The 13,736-nt window shown below is 50.3% G+C and overlaps 1 protein-coding gene across 4 annotated transcripts in view; it reads left to right on the forward strand.

The window, feature by feature from the left end:
- Positions 1 to 5,627: 5,627 nt before the first annotated feature.
- Positions 5,628 to 13,736, forward strand: part of KIFC3 (kinesin family member C3) — a 48,743-nt gene continuing 40,634 nt past the window's right edge. For 2 of the 4 annotated variants that reach the window (XM_074370665.1, XM_074370666.1), the window contains exon 1: positions 5,628 to 5,650. The gene's annotated coding sequence lies outside the window, so the exon portion shown is untranslated. The remainder of the gene's footprint in view (positions 5,651 to 13,736) is intronic. The other 2 variants (XM_074370667.1, XM_074370669.1) reach the window with 2 other exon arrangements.

The raw sequence follows: 13,736 nt of genomic DNA on the forward strand, positions 1-13,736 counted from the left end.
ATATTGAGGATATTTTCATGTGCCTATTGGCCATTTGCATGTCTTCATTGGAAAACTGCTTGCTTAGGTCTTCTGCCTATTTTTGGATTGGGTTGTTTGTTTGTTTTTGTTATTAAGTTGTATGAGCTGTTTATATATTCTGGAAATTAAGCCCTTGTCGGTCTCATATTTTGCAAATGTTTCCTTCCATTCCTTAGGTTGTCTTTTTGTTTTGCTTATAAGTTTAATTAGGTCCCATTTGTTTATTTTGGCTTTTATTTCTATTGCCTTGTTAGACTGCCCTAGGAGAAAATTTCTGAGATGTATGTCAGATAATATTTTGCCTATGTTTTCTTCTAAGAGGTTCATAGTGTCTTGTCTTATGTTTAAGTCTTTAAGCCGTTTTGAGTTTATTTTTATGTATGGAGTGAGGGAGTATTCTAGCTTCATTCTCTTATATGCAGCTTCCAGTTTTCCCAATACCATTTGCTGAAGAGACTGTCTTTACTCCATCGTATGTTCTTACCTCCTTTGTCAAAGATTAATTAAACAAAAGTTCATGGGTTTATTTCTGGGCTCTCTGTTCTGTTCCATTGATCCATATGTCTTTTTTTGTGCCAATACCATGCTGTTTTGATTACTGTAGCTCTGTAGTATTACCTGAAGTCTGGGAGGGTTATTCTTCCAGCTTCATTCTTTTTCTTCAGTATTACTTTGGCAATTCTGGGTCTTCTGTGATTCCATATAAATTTTAGGATTATTTGTTCTAGTTCTGTGAAAAATGTCCTGGGTAATTTGATAGGGATCACATTAAATCTCTAGATTGCTTTGGGTAGTACGGCCATTTTAACAATATTGATTCTTCCAATCCAAGAACATGGGATATCTTTCCATTTCTTTGCCATCTTTAATTTCCTTAGTCAGTATTTTGTAGTTCTCCAACAGAAAGCATTTTATTTCCATCAATTCTCACTATAACGCTATTGGAGTGTGTATAGAGGAGGGGGTTGTTATTATTCCATTTTCTAGAAGGGAAAACAGAGTCAGAAAGGAAAAGTGACTTTCTTAAGGTCACACAGGAAACTAAATGGCAGAGTGGGGACCCATAGGCAGTTCTGTGTTACTCTGTCCCTGGGCTATACCAGGTCTTTCAAAGACAGAATTCCCATGGTCCAGGCCATTTGTTTTCTTTCAGGTGAGAAAGCAAAGCTGGAATGTTTTCCCGGATTATTTGTCATTCTTCTTCTGCTTCTCCCAGGCAGGCACCTCCACGGGCACACGTTTTTCCTTACTTTCTCCCCATGAATGATTCGGCCCCTGAAATGTGACTGCTTCTTGGTGGCCAGGAATTAAGCCCAGGTGGCTTGCCCAGCAAGGATAGTGGCCAGGAAGGTGCGAGTGTCCATGGCTGAGTGGCCATTCTGGTGGTGGCCCTCTCAGGGACGGGTGTACCCTGCAGCTCCTGGGATGGCCATGGCTGCTTTTCCCCTGACACAGGCAGAGAAGCTGGCTGTTTCTTTGATAGCCCTGGCCTTCAGAAGGGATATTTATTTATTTATTTATTTACATATTAAACCATTTTTTTCCATCCCAAATGTTTAATTTTTTTCCCTCTGATTTTAAGTGAAATTAAAATATTTTCATGGCCCCCTAAAAGTCCTGTAGGCCTTGGGCACTTTGTCTACTGTACCTACTGGATACATTTGCCTTGCGTTTATTGGGTTTGTAGTGACCTTGAGAAGTTTGATTTTCCTGAGCCTCGGTTTCCTGAGGCTTATTTGTAAAATGGGTGTGGTGACAGTGTCTGCTTTAATCTACAGCCAGTGGCTTGCACAGAGGTAGCCCGCAGCCCCTGACATCTAGTTAGTGCTCAGTAGAGGTGCTGTGTCACTGCTGTCTGCTGGGGGGTGATGGGCTTGCTGTAGGGGAGCTGGGTGGCTCCCCGTATTGCAAGGCCAGTCTTGGTGGGGGTTTATGCCGTCAGCCCTGTTTCCTGCTCCTGCATCATACAGCATCATGGCCAGGAGGGTCAGCAGAGCCAGCCCTCCGCCCAGGCCTGTGAAGAGACTGGCTCTGTCAGTGCAGGGCTGGGATAAGAAACCAGGCTCGGACCCCAGCCCAGAGCCATTAGGGCCCCACCCAAGTCTGTCTTTTCAGGGAGACAGTTACAAGCAGATCTTGGCAAAGATGCAGACAAGACTGCCGCAAACCTCACTCCCACTGCCCACCTTGCAAAGTCCTTTCCCTCCCTTGGCCCATTTCCTCAAGGTCATGTCTGCAAGTGGGCTGCTGGGACCTTGGGCCTGGCCTTTAATGACAGCCCAGCTGGGGGCCGAATCCCGGCTGTGCCACTGAGTTGCTGGACAGGTTGCTTCAGGTCGCCTTCCTCACCTGAGAAAGGGACATCACACTTCTTACCTCACAGGGCAGTTGCAAAGGTGGCAGGTAAAGCAATGACAGGCACACGTGGGCTCCATCGCCAGGAGGAGAGGGGCTTGGAACTGCTCTCCTCCCTTCTTCAGGAAGCTGCTCAGGGGAAAGCTCCCGGGGGTCCCCGGCAGGGCTGCCTGGGCTACAGATCCCAGCGAGATCATCCTAGATTTACCCCAAGGGGCTGTTGCAGGAATTGAAGTTAACACGTCTGAAAATGCTGACACTGCAGCCTGGTATGCAGTGAGCGCTCAGTAGACGTTAGGTATTTTTCCTCAGTAGCCAAGCCACAGATGACAAAATGGCTTTAGCCTTCAGGAGGGACCCTTCTAGAACTTAAATTAGCCTCTGGAAATGAGAGTTTTCAGTTCCTTCCTCTCTAAACCACCCACTCACTGGAAGGTTTGTTGCTCAGGGAGCGTAGGGGAGTTTCTGACTATCTGTGGCCTCCTGGTTGCTAAGACCCCAACTGATGAATTTTCCTTGGCCTTAGGAAATGGCCATGTACCAGGGAGGCTGTGGTCCTGAAGATCCCGAGGACATGTAGGATGGGCAGCATGGGGCTCTGCAGAGGGTTTGAGCTCCAGGAACTTTGAGGGAAAGGGGGAAGGAGGGGAGGGATAACAGGTGTGAAGCGTCTCCTCCAAGCCAGGCACCAGGCAGCTCTTTGGCTCTGCTCCAGATTTACAGAAATGGCCTTGTGTGAAGTTCCGACAGTTGAGTGGCCTGGGAGACTGTCAACCAGAGCCCTGGGCTCTCTGGCTTCAGCTCTTGACATGTTCTCACTGTGGGCAGTGCCCTCGGACTTATAGCCAGCTGGGCACCAGCATGTGGCCATGGCCCAAGGGAAGCTCCTGGCTCCTGAGGGCCCCAAACACAGACCCTGAGCCCATTGAAGCCAGGCTCTGACCAGCCACAGGCTGTTCCCAGCTCTGTTTCCTTTTAGCTTTTCTCTAGTGGATTCCGTTTATCCTATGTGAACCCTGAATGAGAGATGATGGTGTTGGTGCCCTCTGTACAGTGCTTTCCTGGAGAGACTTTTGTTAACCGGAGTCCTCACTGGCTGCTGGCATAAAATATTCATACCTAGCAGAGAGTGTGAGCTCCGGAGCCTTCCTGGTTCAGGGTCTGGTTTCACGAGACGGCAGCTGCAAGCAGGGTCTGCAGGCCCTGGGGCCCCTGTGTCTTAGCAGCAGCTGGGAGGAGCAGCTCTAGCCCAGCACACCTGCTCCACAGCCGCTTTCTGGGGAGCTGAGGTCAAGGAGCATGAAGACTGCGAGAGGTATGTACCCTGGTGGACAGAGCATGATAAGGAGTCTGACCTGAACTCCGCTCGCTGTTTCTATAACTGTCAGCGGAACAGATTGTTTGCTTCCTGTATAATGACTGAGTCTGTACACATACACACAGAAGTGATGGTCAGATGCAATTTTCTTACAGATATTTTTTCCCCCTATACAATGACTTCTTAATGTGGCATCCCTCCAGAAATGTGTCTCCCTCCAGGAATTGAATGCAAAATAATTGCATAGGTTTTTTTTTTTTTTTCTGGAGAGAGGATTTTTTTTTATTTTTCATTAGATTCTCAAAGGGGTCGGTGGACCCTACCCCAAAATTAAAAATGTTAATGCTAGCCATTCCACTTCTAGGAATATCTAAGACTGCTTGTAAGTGACAGCAAATATCCAGGGACAAAGATGTTTTCAGAAGCACTGTTTGTGGCAAAAGACTAGAAATAACTCAATTATTCATCGACAGAGACAGTTAAATCAGTTGGGTCCGTTCACCCTTTGGGAGAAGATACATAACGGCAGGGCAGGGATCTGTGTGTGACATGGAGGGCTCTCCAAGAGGGGGAAGTGAGAAAAGCGAAGTGCTGAACAATGTACATGCTTACTAACATTTGTAGGGTAACTGGGCATTTCTTAGCATGAGCTTATATGGGGGACTGTCTCTTGGAAGGATCCACCAGCCATGGTCACAATCATCATCTCAGAGGAAGTAAATGTGGGTATAGAATTTTGAAGTTTGAGCTCAGCTGGCATAAAAACAGTCAAACAAGAAAACAACCCTACAGGGCAACATGCTGACTTGACTTTTCAAAAGAAACCTGAGTAGACAGCCATGCGAACAGTAGAACAAAGGCTGAACAAGGGGCAGCTAATTTGGGTGGGCAGCTGCTGCTCCTCTAAATTAAGAAGGTGGCTGAGGTCAAAGGCTGACTCACAGCTGGCCGGCAGTGGCCGCGGGAGTTCAGTGGGGCACTGCCCTCCTTGCAGGGTGTTTGACTGCCTGCCGCGTGCAAGCTGCTGTCCTGGTAATCACGGCATCTAGCGCTTTCATGGCTGGAGCTCAAGGCCCCATTGCCCTCCTCAGGGCCCTTTGAGGCTGGGGAGCTACAGCACAGACCCTCAACGTCTGTTGGGGAGGGACGGTGTAGGGGAGGGACTGGGTAGTGACTCATCAGAACTTACAGAGGTGCCTTCGCCCCTCCTCACCTGGGAGGGAAGTCCTCCGGGAGGTCAATGTGGCCGAGCAGCCTGGATGGCCCACAGGCTGCCCAGGGCAGCCGTCAACCTGCCAGGCAGGCTGGGCTGGGTGAGCTGTGCTCTAGGTCACATTCCGCAGCCATGAAGTACCTTGTTGACAGGTCTAGAGGCCTGGTATCCATCCATCCTTCGCACATTGAATTCTGGTCACAGTGATAGCTGAGTATGCTTCAGATGCGGGCTAATTATTTGCCTGAGGCCGAGTGAGCAACTGGTCGAGAAGTGTCTATGGGGTGTGGCTGGCCTCGCCATCTGCTTCATTCCATCTTGGGGCCTCAGGGCAAAGAGCTACTTGGCTGCTTTGAAATCTTGTCCTCTGAGAACACCTTACTTTGCTAGTAAGTTGCCGGCTTGGCCCTTGTTGGGTGGATGAGGTGTCCAGCCTGCACTCTGCCCACTCACGGCAAACCTGTCCCCGGCTGAAGATGCAGCCTCAGGGCCCCCACCACGGCAGGGAGGCTCACCGGACCCACAGAGGAGCATTGTGCATCCACAGTGTTCATCCACAAGGTTCACCTGGAAGTAGGGCGACCCACCATCCCGGTCCACCCAGGACTGAGGGACTTCCTGGGATTCGTGAATTTGGTGCTGAAACTGGGCAGTCCGGGCAAACCTGGATGGCTGATGACCCTCCTGGGAGCCTGCCACCAGCAAAACATGCCAGGACTCTCCACATCCTTTCATGGGCAAAGGTATGCACTGTATTTTCTTCCTTTCAGAAGTACAGACTTTACAGAAAAGTTGAAAGAATAATACAGTTCCCAGATATCCTCCACTTAGATGGCCCAAGTGTAAACATTTTACAGTTGTTTTCTCCTTTTCTCTCTCTCTCTGAAGTTGCAGACACAATGCCTTTTTACCCCTAAATACTTCAGTAAAACAAGAAATTATAACCTCTGTACAATGATCACAATCAGCAACCTAAGGCTGAAACCACACTGCTGTCTAATCTTCAGTCGTATTGGGATTCTGTTGGCCGTCCCCATAACGCCCATTATGGTGAACGGAAATGCAAGCCCAGGTGTTGCCTTGAGTTGTAATGTGTCTTTAGTCTTCCACCTGCAACAGTTCCTGAGTTTTTTCTTTGCATGTCATGATGTTGACATTTTTGAAGAGGATAGGCCAGTTATTTTGTAGCATGACGGACCCTCTGGCAGCACCGGGCATGTAACTGGCCCCTACAAAGTGCTACCATGGATGAGTACCCACTGTGTACCAGGCTCTTTGGTGCATTATCTCGTTCATCTCTTCAACCACCCTTTGAAGGACAAGTCACAGGATTATGCTTATTTTGCACACGAGTGAAACAGGCTCAGAGAGGTTAAGGGACTTGCCTTGGGTGGTTTAGCCAAGGAGAGATGGGCTCAGATTTTAACCCCAGAGCCCACGCTCCTAACAGCTGCATCACTGTGCCCTGGGGAGTTTTCTTTGCAGGTGTTGTTTCTTTTAACTTCTGGAACTCCAAAGTCAGCAAACTGTTGTCAAGGTCCTCAGCCATCCCCTGTCCAGCACTGCCCCATACACTTACCGAGATAAGATAGCTGACCCTTGGACTTTCCCCAGGCCTACGAGAAACAAGGGGTCATTTAACCTTCAGAGCCTTGCGATTGCGAGCAAATGGGTACAGAGGACTATGGGGTGAAAGTCCACCTTTGAGTCTAAAAACTCCTGCCCTCTGACCTGAGTCCCTGTTATGGGTTGGAGCAGGATATGAACTAAGGAACCCCCTCTGGTCTGGTCTCTGTGGCTGTAGCTGAAGCAGCAGAGTCACCTGGCTCCCCTTTCTGCTTCTGCCCCTGCCCAGAGCTGCAGCCCGAGGTAGAGCATGCTCTCACAGGGTCTGGTCACCCTCCTCCAGGAAGTCCTCTTGGCTTAAGGCCCAGCAGTCCCAGGCAGCCCCTACCTCCTTTATTCTGACCCCACCCTCCCTGCCCTCCAGAACATCCCTCCTCACTCACTGCACATAGTAGGTATTTGATACCTATGAATGAATGAGTGAATAGATGTAGGATGTCTTGGGGCCTACCTTTTGCTTGTCATCCTGACAAATCACTCTTAAGCTCTTACCAGCCTCTCCATGGTCTCATGTGCCAGCTGGTTGGCCATGAGTCCTGTCTGCACTGCTCTTGAGAAAACAACCTCCTTTCTGTACATTTCTGCCCTTTTTTGCAGCCAGGATGGCCCCTCATGGCTCACACATTTCTCCTCTCCCAGGATTTCCCCAGCAGCTTCCACTCAGGCCTTGCTCTTGGGCTGCTCTTCCCATCACAGCTGCAGGCCCAGTCTGTTCCCAGTCGTTCTCTGGGTGGTCCATCTATGACTCCATATTTCTGGTGAATTTATTCCTTTATTCATTCAACAAAAAGTATCCACTGGGTACCTACTACGAGTGAGGCACTATGCTAGGTGCTGGGTCAGTAGGAAACAAGATGAAGGCCTTGGCAACGGGACGAATGGGTGCCCATTGCATCTCTTGCCACGGCCCAGGCTCTGTGGCTCAGATGTGAGTGTGAGGGCCCTCATGGATTATTGACCTGGTTTTTCTCTGCTTCATAACCGCTCAAACAGTTGGCCTTGCTGCTGGCAGAGAACAGTCTTGGACGAGGGTCTGAAACCTGAGGAGGTGATTTTAAGCCGCAGATTAATGAGCTTGGCAGGTGTAGCCAAACTGTGTGTTATCAGTAAACACAGTGCAGCCATTGATCACACTGGGGAAGTAGCCTCATTTGACTTGACAAAGCCCTGGAATGTTCCCATTAGACCCCTATTTAGAACCTGCATTGTGGAACATACTGGACCTGGGTTCAAAAGACTTCTACTCTTTAGCTGTGTGACCATGGCCAGCTTAATTAATAGAGTCTCTGTTTTCTTTGTAAGTTGCAAGCTGGGCCCCTCAAGGTTCTGGTGACAAGAAGATGTGACAATGGCCAGGAAAAGCTTTGTGAACATTGAACTGTTGGACTCTGTGAGAAGATGGTAATGAGGATGATGCTTGGGACAATATAGTGTAGGTTCTAGAATCAGAGAGAGACAGGGTTAGGGTTAGGGTTGCACTCCCAGCTGTGTGACCTAAGGCAAGTTGCTTACCCTCTCTGAACCTCAGTTTTGTTATCTGTAAGATGGGGATAAGAGCAGTATCAGGGAAGATTACATGTGCTATAGCATGTTGACTAATGTCTCCTACAAATTCATGTTCATTTGGAACCTGTGAATGTGACGTTGTTTGGAAATAGAGTCATTGCAGAGGCAATCAAATTAAGAAGAAGTCATACTGGATTAGAGTGGGCCTCAATCCAATACAATGAATGTCCTTATAAGAAGAGGAAAATTTACTCAGACATACAGAGAGGAGAACGCCATGTGAAGACGGAGAGAGAGACTGGAATACTCTGTTTGCTAGCCGAGGAACACCTAGGATTGCCAGCAACCACAAAAAGCTGAAAGAGGCAAAGATTCTTCCCTAGAGCCTTCGGAGGGAGTGTGGCTGTGCCGCCACCCCAAATTCTGACCTCTAGCTTCCAGAACTAGGAGAAAGTAAACTCCTGTTGTTTAAGCCACCCAGTTTGTAGTCACTATGTTAGAGCAGCCACAGGAAACTAATACTTGCACAGATCTAGAAAAAGTGCCCAGTGTGGTTGCTGACGTGTAAGAAGCGCTGTTGAAAGGTTAGCCATTATTAGTATTGTTATCATACCTGCAATTATCTTTATTAATGGTTCAAGGTAGGTTGTCATGGCCACAGACTTGGTTGGGGGAAGTCCCTGCAGTCTCGCCACCTCAGACCTTGTGGGGGTGAGGTGGGCTGGCTGCCCCAGCCGTGGTCTCCGTGAGCTTGCCTGGACGGGGTGGCTGCCCCTGGGGCAGTGACTGGCTCCAGCGAATCTAGGGGGGTTATGTTGAGGTTGGGGGTGAGTCTCCGTGAGCCCTTGTTGTGGGAGGGGTGGTGGCTGCCCCTGTTTTGGCCTTGGCCTCCCGGGAGCCGCCCGGTGTAGCAACAGCCCCGGCCTGGTTTCTGGAGCCCGTCTTGGCAGAGGCCTCATCAACCTGTCTGGCAACAACATTCCTCCGACACTTGGGCAGCCAGCTGTCACTCCACAACTCGTTGTGGTTTTGCAATTGGTAGACGAGGAACATCAGCTGTGACTCACTTTGGCAGTTCTGAGCCCAGAGTGTCCCCTGTGGCAGGCAGAGCCCTCGCCTTCTGCCCAGCTTCTGCTCAGCAACCGGAGGCAGGTCTTCGCAGGACTTCCTCAGCGGGAAGGCAGGGAGACACAGGCCTCTGGGATCGTTTAGACCCTTGAGGACAGATCTGACTCCATTTCCCGCCTTCCTCGGGGGCCTGTCATGGCTTCTGGGTTTGGGGCAAGCGGTGTTAATGTTTGGGTTTCAGGGAAGAGTGGGCAGTGCAGAGAAGTAGCCTCAGAATACCTGGTTCTGGCACTTCCCTTGGACTGACCACAGTATGCTTTAGAGCCTCTGTTTCCTCTCCTGTAAGTGGGGATGTTTTGAGGCCTCGAGGAGGTATCAGAAGCGGAGGTGTCCTCCCTTCCCTTGGCGCAACAGCACGAGGCACATTTGTTGAATGACTTCAAGCAGCACGTGGAATGGTGGGAGGCTTTGACCACATCCTTTCCTGTTTATGTTCCCTAATTTACATCAGAGCTGAGGAGGCCGCAGGTGGAAAAGGGACAGAACTCCTGACTACCCCAGCTGAAGTTCAAGGATGGAAAAGCCCATCTGCTGGGCAGGGACAGCCCAGCTGAGTTCATTGGACACTGGATCCCCTAGGGCAGAGCTCACCACAGGGTACAGACTTAATCCAGGCACCAAGCAATGCATGTGTGCCCGGGTGGGACAGTGGCAAGGAAAGGGGTCTGGGGTCTTGGAGGTGTTGGTGGTGAGTCAGAAGAACACTGTGATGCCATGAACTCAGGCATCTTCGCCACGGCACAAGCCAGGGGTGGGCATCACGGAGGCAGTAGACATTTCTCCCCTTCTTCCAATGCCCTGAGTGGAGAGTGTCTCAGGAGGGCTGTGCCCTCACTTCCACTTTCAGAGCCTATGTTTCTGACATTAGGTGCAGCATCTATTTTAGGGCGTCTCCAGCCAGCCTCCCTGGTGATGGGGGCTCAGGTATCTGCACTGGTCTTGGAGGATATCCTGGTTGAACTGTCAGGCCAGATGCTGATGAAGTCCCAGATAAGCCAGTGGGAGTGATAGGCAAAGAACCTTGCAAGCAGCCCCTGGGGCTTCTGGGAAATGTTTGGGTTGGGAGGCTTCCTAGAAAACACGGGGCAATTGGAGTTTGGAGCATGGAGACCCAGGGCACTCTGCATCTTTGGCAAAGCCAATTCTGAAGCTATTCTGATTACAAATGTGCACGAATTCTATCCCTAAGTCAACCACCCAGAATCCCCCAGAGCCTCGATCACCATTTTCCCAGGAGGCCTGTTCACTGTGGGGCTCTGAGCATTACAGGGCTGGTTTAGGCAGAGTCTGTTTCTGTGGGTAAAGACAGGGCTGATGGGAGAAGCAAAAGCAGGCCACGCCAGGTCCCCAGCCTCAACTGTCTGCAGGTGTCAGGCTCTAGAGATGGTATCATCCTAGCCAGGACAGGGCTAGGCCTGAACATTCTGGAGCGTGCGCAGGGCTCTCTTTCTGGAACTCTATCCAAGTTACCTCCTATTTTCATCCAGACTTGACTTTAACAAACAGAATTTGAGTATCTGCTGCATGCTAGGCTTTATGGCAGAAGAAAGAATAACAGCAGTGATAATGGTGGTAGTCCTAACAAAAGTGATAGTTTCTTCACCTATAACAAGGAATAAGAATAATACCCACCTCCTAAGGTGCTGTGAGGATTGAATGAGGTCTTGCACTTAAAGTACTTAGCCCATAATGCCTGGCACACAGTAAGTGCATAGTGAATAATACCCATAATAATAATAACTATTATTATTAGAGCAGCCACTTATGAGGACATTAGGCTCAGAGAGGTTAAGTGCCTTACCCAAGGTCACACAGCATGGGAGCCTGAATCAGAGAGTTCCAGTGTGATGGAGGAGACTGGATTGACAAGCTCCAATTCAGTGTGCTGCATGAGCTAAGGGAAGGGCATATGGTCCTGGGGGGCACTCTGGGCAGTGCCAGGAAGGTCCCAGGGAGGGGGTAATATTTCCATTGGGCCTCACTAGGTGAATGGAGGAAACTGTCACATACAAAGGTGGGGAGGCATGGACACATGGTAAAGTCAGAGAACAGAAGGGGATGCCTTGGGTGGAGAAGTAGGGGAAAAGGCCTGGCAGGTTGGCTACAGACAGATGATGTAAAGCCTTGAATGCATGCAGAGGATTGGCACGTGGTGACAAGGACCAGACCCCATGGACTGTACCCTGGACAGGCTGTGTGGTACAGTGGTTGGAAACCTGGGCTCTGGAGCCAGCCTGCTTGGGGTCATATCTACAGAGCGGGGCCAACAGCAGCACATGCACCCCAGGGCAGGAGGAATAAGGCAGGTGTCCTCAGCTCAGCGCCAGGGTATATCCCCTCCACCTCCGCCAGTCTGGCTGCCAGGCACGTGGACTTGACCCCAGGGCTGGGACTCTCAGAGATGGCTACAGGCTCCAAGATGAAGCTTCCTTTGTTCCCTCATGGCTGGGTCGTCCACTGCCATTTGCCCAAAGAAGTCAGCATAAAGAGGATGTGCCTGCATGGACAGGGGTGGTCTGTTTGGGGAGAGGTGCTTTCTGGGCTCTGCTTTTAGAGATTTAGACAGGGAAGCTGTGCCTCTAAGACCCTCTGCAAGTCTCCTCTGTCAGCAGTAAGTTGCCCTAACAGCAGAAGTGGAGTGAGCGCCTGACTCTTATTGGGCAATGTTGCCCTCATTCTGGATGCCCTGCACCTGTGCACTTGGTTTGGGGTCAAGTCTAGGTTGATGTTGCCGCTAGGACGGCTGCATCTGTCTGTGAACCCAAATTGTGCCAAGCAGAATATGACTGTACTGGTTTGAAGGGCCCTCAGGGGCGGCAGGTACCTCCTATGCACACTTTCTTAGGGCCACCATGTTTCCAGGCAACCAAGAGAGCCCCTGGCCAGCCCAGGCTCTCTGTTTCCTGGGCCTCCCTATCAGAGCTACATCTCGCCCTGACTCTCAGGGTCTCCTCCTTGACACTCCCCCTGCTTTGGCCTCCATCCACCTTCTTGCTATGCCCTCCCCTTCCCCACCCCACCCCCACTGCCTCCAGGCCCACACCTGCTCTTTGATTCATGGCTCCTTTGGTCTCGAGGAGGTCAGGGGCACCCAACACTTCTGGTTAGAATCTGGAGCCATCACCTACCATTTGGATGTCCTCACACACACCTTTCGCAGGCTCTAGGTGCTTTGAGGAGGGGTGACTGTGGAGGGGCTGGGTGTGAAGGCCCCACTCCCAGGAGGCAAATCTCAAAGACAGCTCTGGCCCAACCTCTGTGCAGTCTTCCTCCCTCCCTCCCTCTTCCCTTTCCTTCCCTCCTACCTTCTCTTCTTCCCTCCCTCCTTCCTTCTTCCCTTTCTCTCTTAAACAGCTTTATTGAAATATAATTAACATACAATAAAATTCGCCCATTTAAAGTGTACAATTCCATGGTTATTAGTATATTTGCAGAATTATGCACCTATCCCCATAATCTAATTTTAGAACATTTCATTACCCAGAAAAGAAACCCCATTAGCAGTCACTCCCCATTCTCCCCCACCTCCAGCTGCTGGCAATCACTCATCTCCTTTCTTCTGCTGGCATCCTTTCGTGAAGCAACTGGAAATAGTGAAGCCACAGCCCCAGGTGCAGAGCTGGAATTACCCTTCACTTGACCAGGACTTCAGGGAGCAGAACCTCAGGATCACACAGTCATTCCTTCCAATTTGCCCACTCACCCCCTCATGGTTTCAGTGCTGGCAAGGTCACCAACCCACCCTCATTTACCCAGAGAGGGATATAAGACTCAGAGAGGGGGAGAGATCTGTCCAAGGAACACAGCTCTAGGCCTGGAGTACCCGCTTTTTCCAGTACTCCCAGCTGCCTTCCTATAGCTCATTCCTGGGCCCAGCCACTCTTATAACATAGGGCTTCAGTTATTCCATCTTTAAAATGGGAATTATAAGACCCACCACACATGTTGTGAGGATTAGATGAACTTGAAGTCACTCCTCTATGTAAAGAGTTTAGCCCAGTGCTTGGCACATGGTTATCCCTCAGCAGAAGCAAGCTGAATCTAACTAGATTAAATCCCCACCCTGGCATTCCAGGTCCTACACACTCCAGCTATTTGGGATGGGTGGCAGTCCTCCGCTGTGCAGATGAGGGAAACTACTGAAACTAGCAAGCTCCTAGTCACTCTGTCCCATCCACTGGAAGCTGGCAATGTCGGCAGGGCGGGCGGAAGGTTGAGACTTGTGATGATGACTAACAACCCAGATCTGTGGGAGTCTGGTTAATCAGCAGCGTCAAAACTTCCCATGACTGTTTGCAAACAAGGGCCACCCCCGGAGGAGAAGGACCAGAGTCAGGGGGAGAGGCTGTGGGGCTGCTGCAGAACCTGAGTGAGCGATGCTGGCGGTTCTAAGAAACTGGAGGGGTGGTCAGGCGCCACAGCTACGGTTCTGGGGAACACGTGGCTTCCCTTACCTGACTGCTGCCTCTGTGCACCCCCTCTAACCCCCCGGGAATGGAAAGCTAATTGTAGGTGCCAAGGGCTCTTGAGGGATTTTCTTTCCAGGAGTGGCTGACTGACTTGTTTCAA

This window comes from Camelus bactrianus, chromosome 9, assembly GCF_048773025.1.
Source record: "Camelus bactrianus isolate YW-2024 breed Bactrian camel chromosome 9, ASM4877302v1, whole genome shotgun sequence".
NCBI classification, from domain to species: domain Eukaryota; kingdom Metazoa; phylum Chordata; class Mammalia; order Artiodactyla; family Camelidae; genus Camelus; species Camelus bactrianus.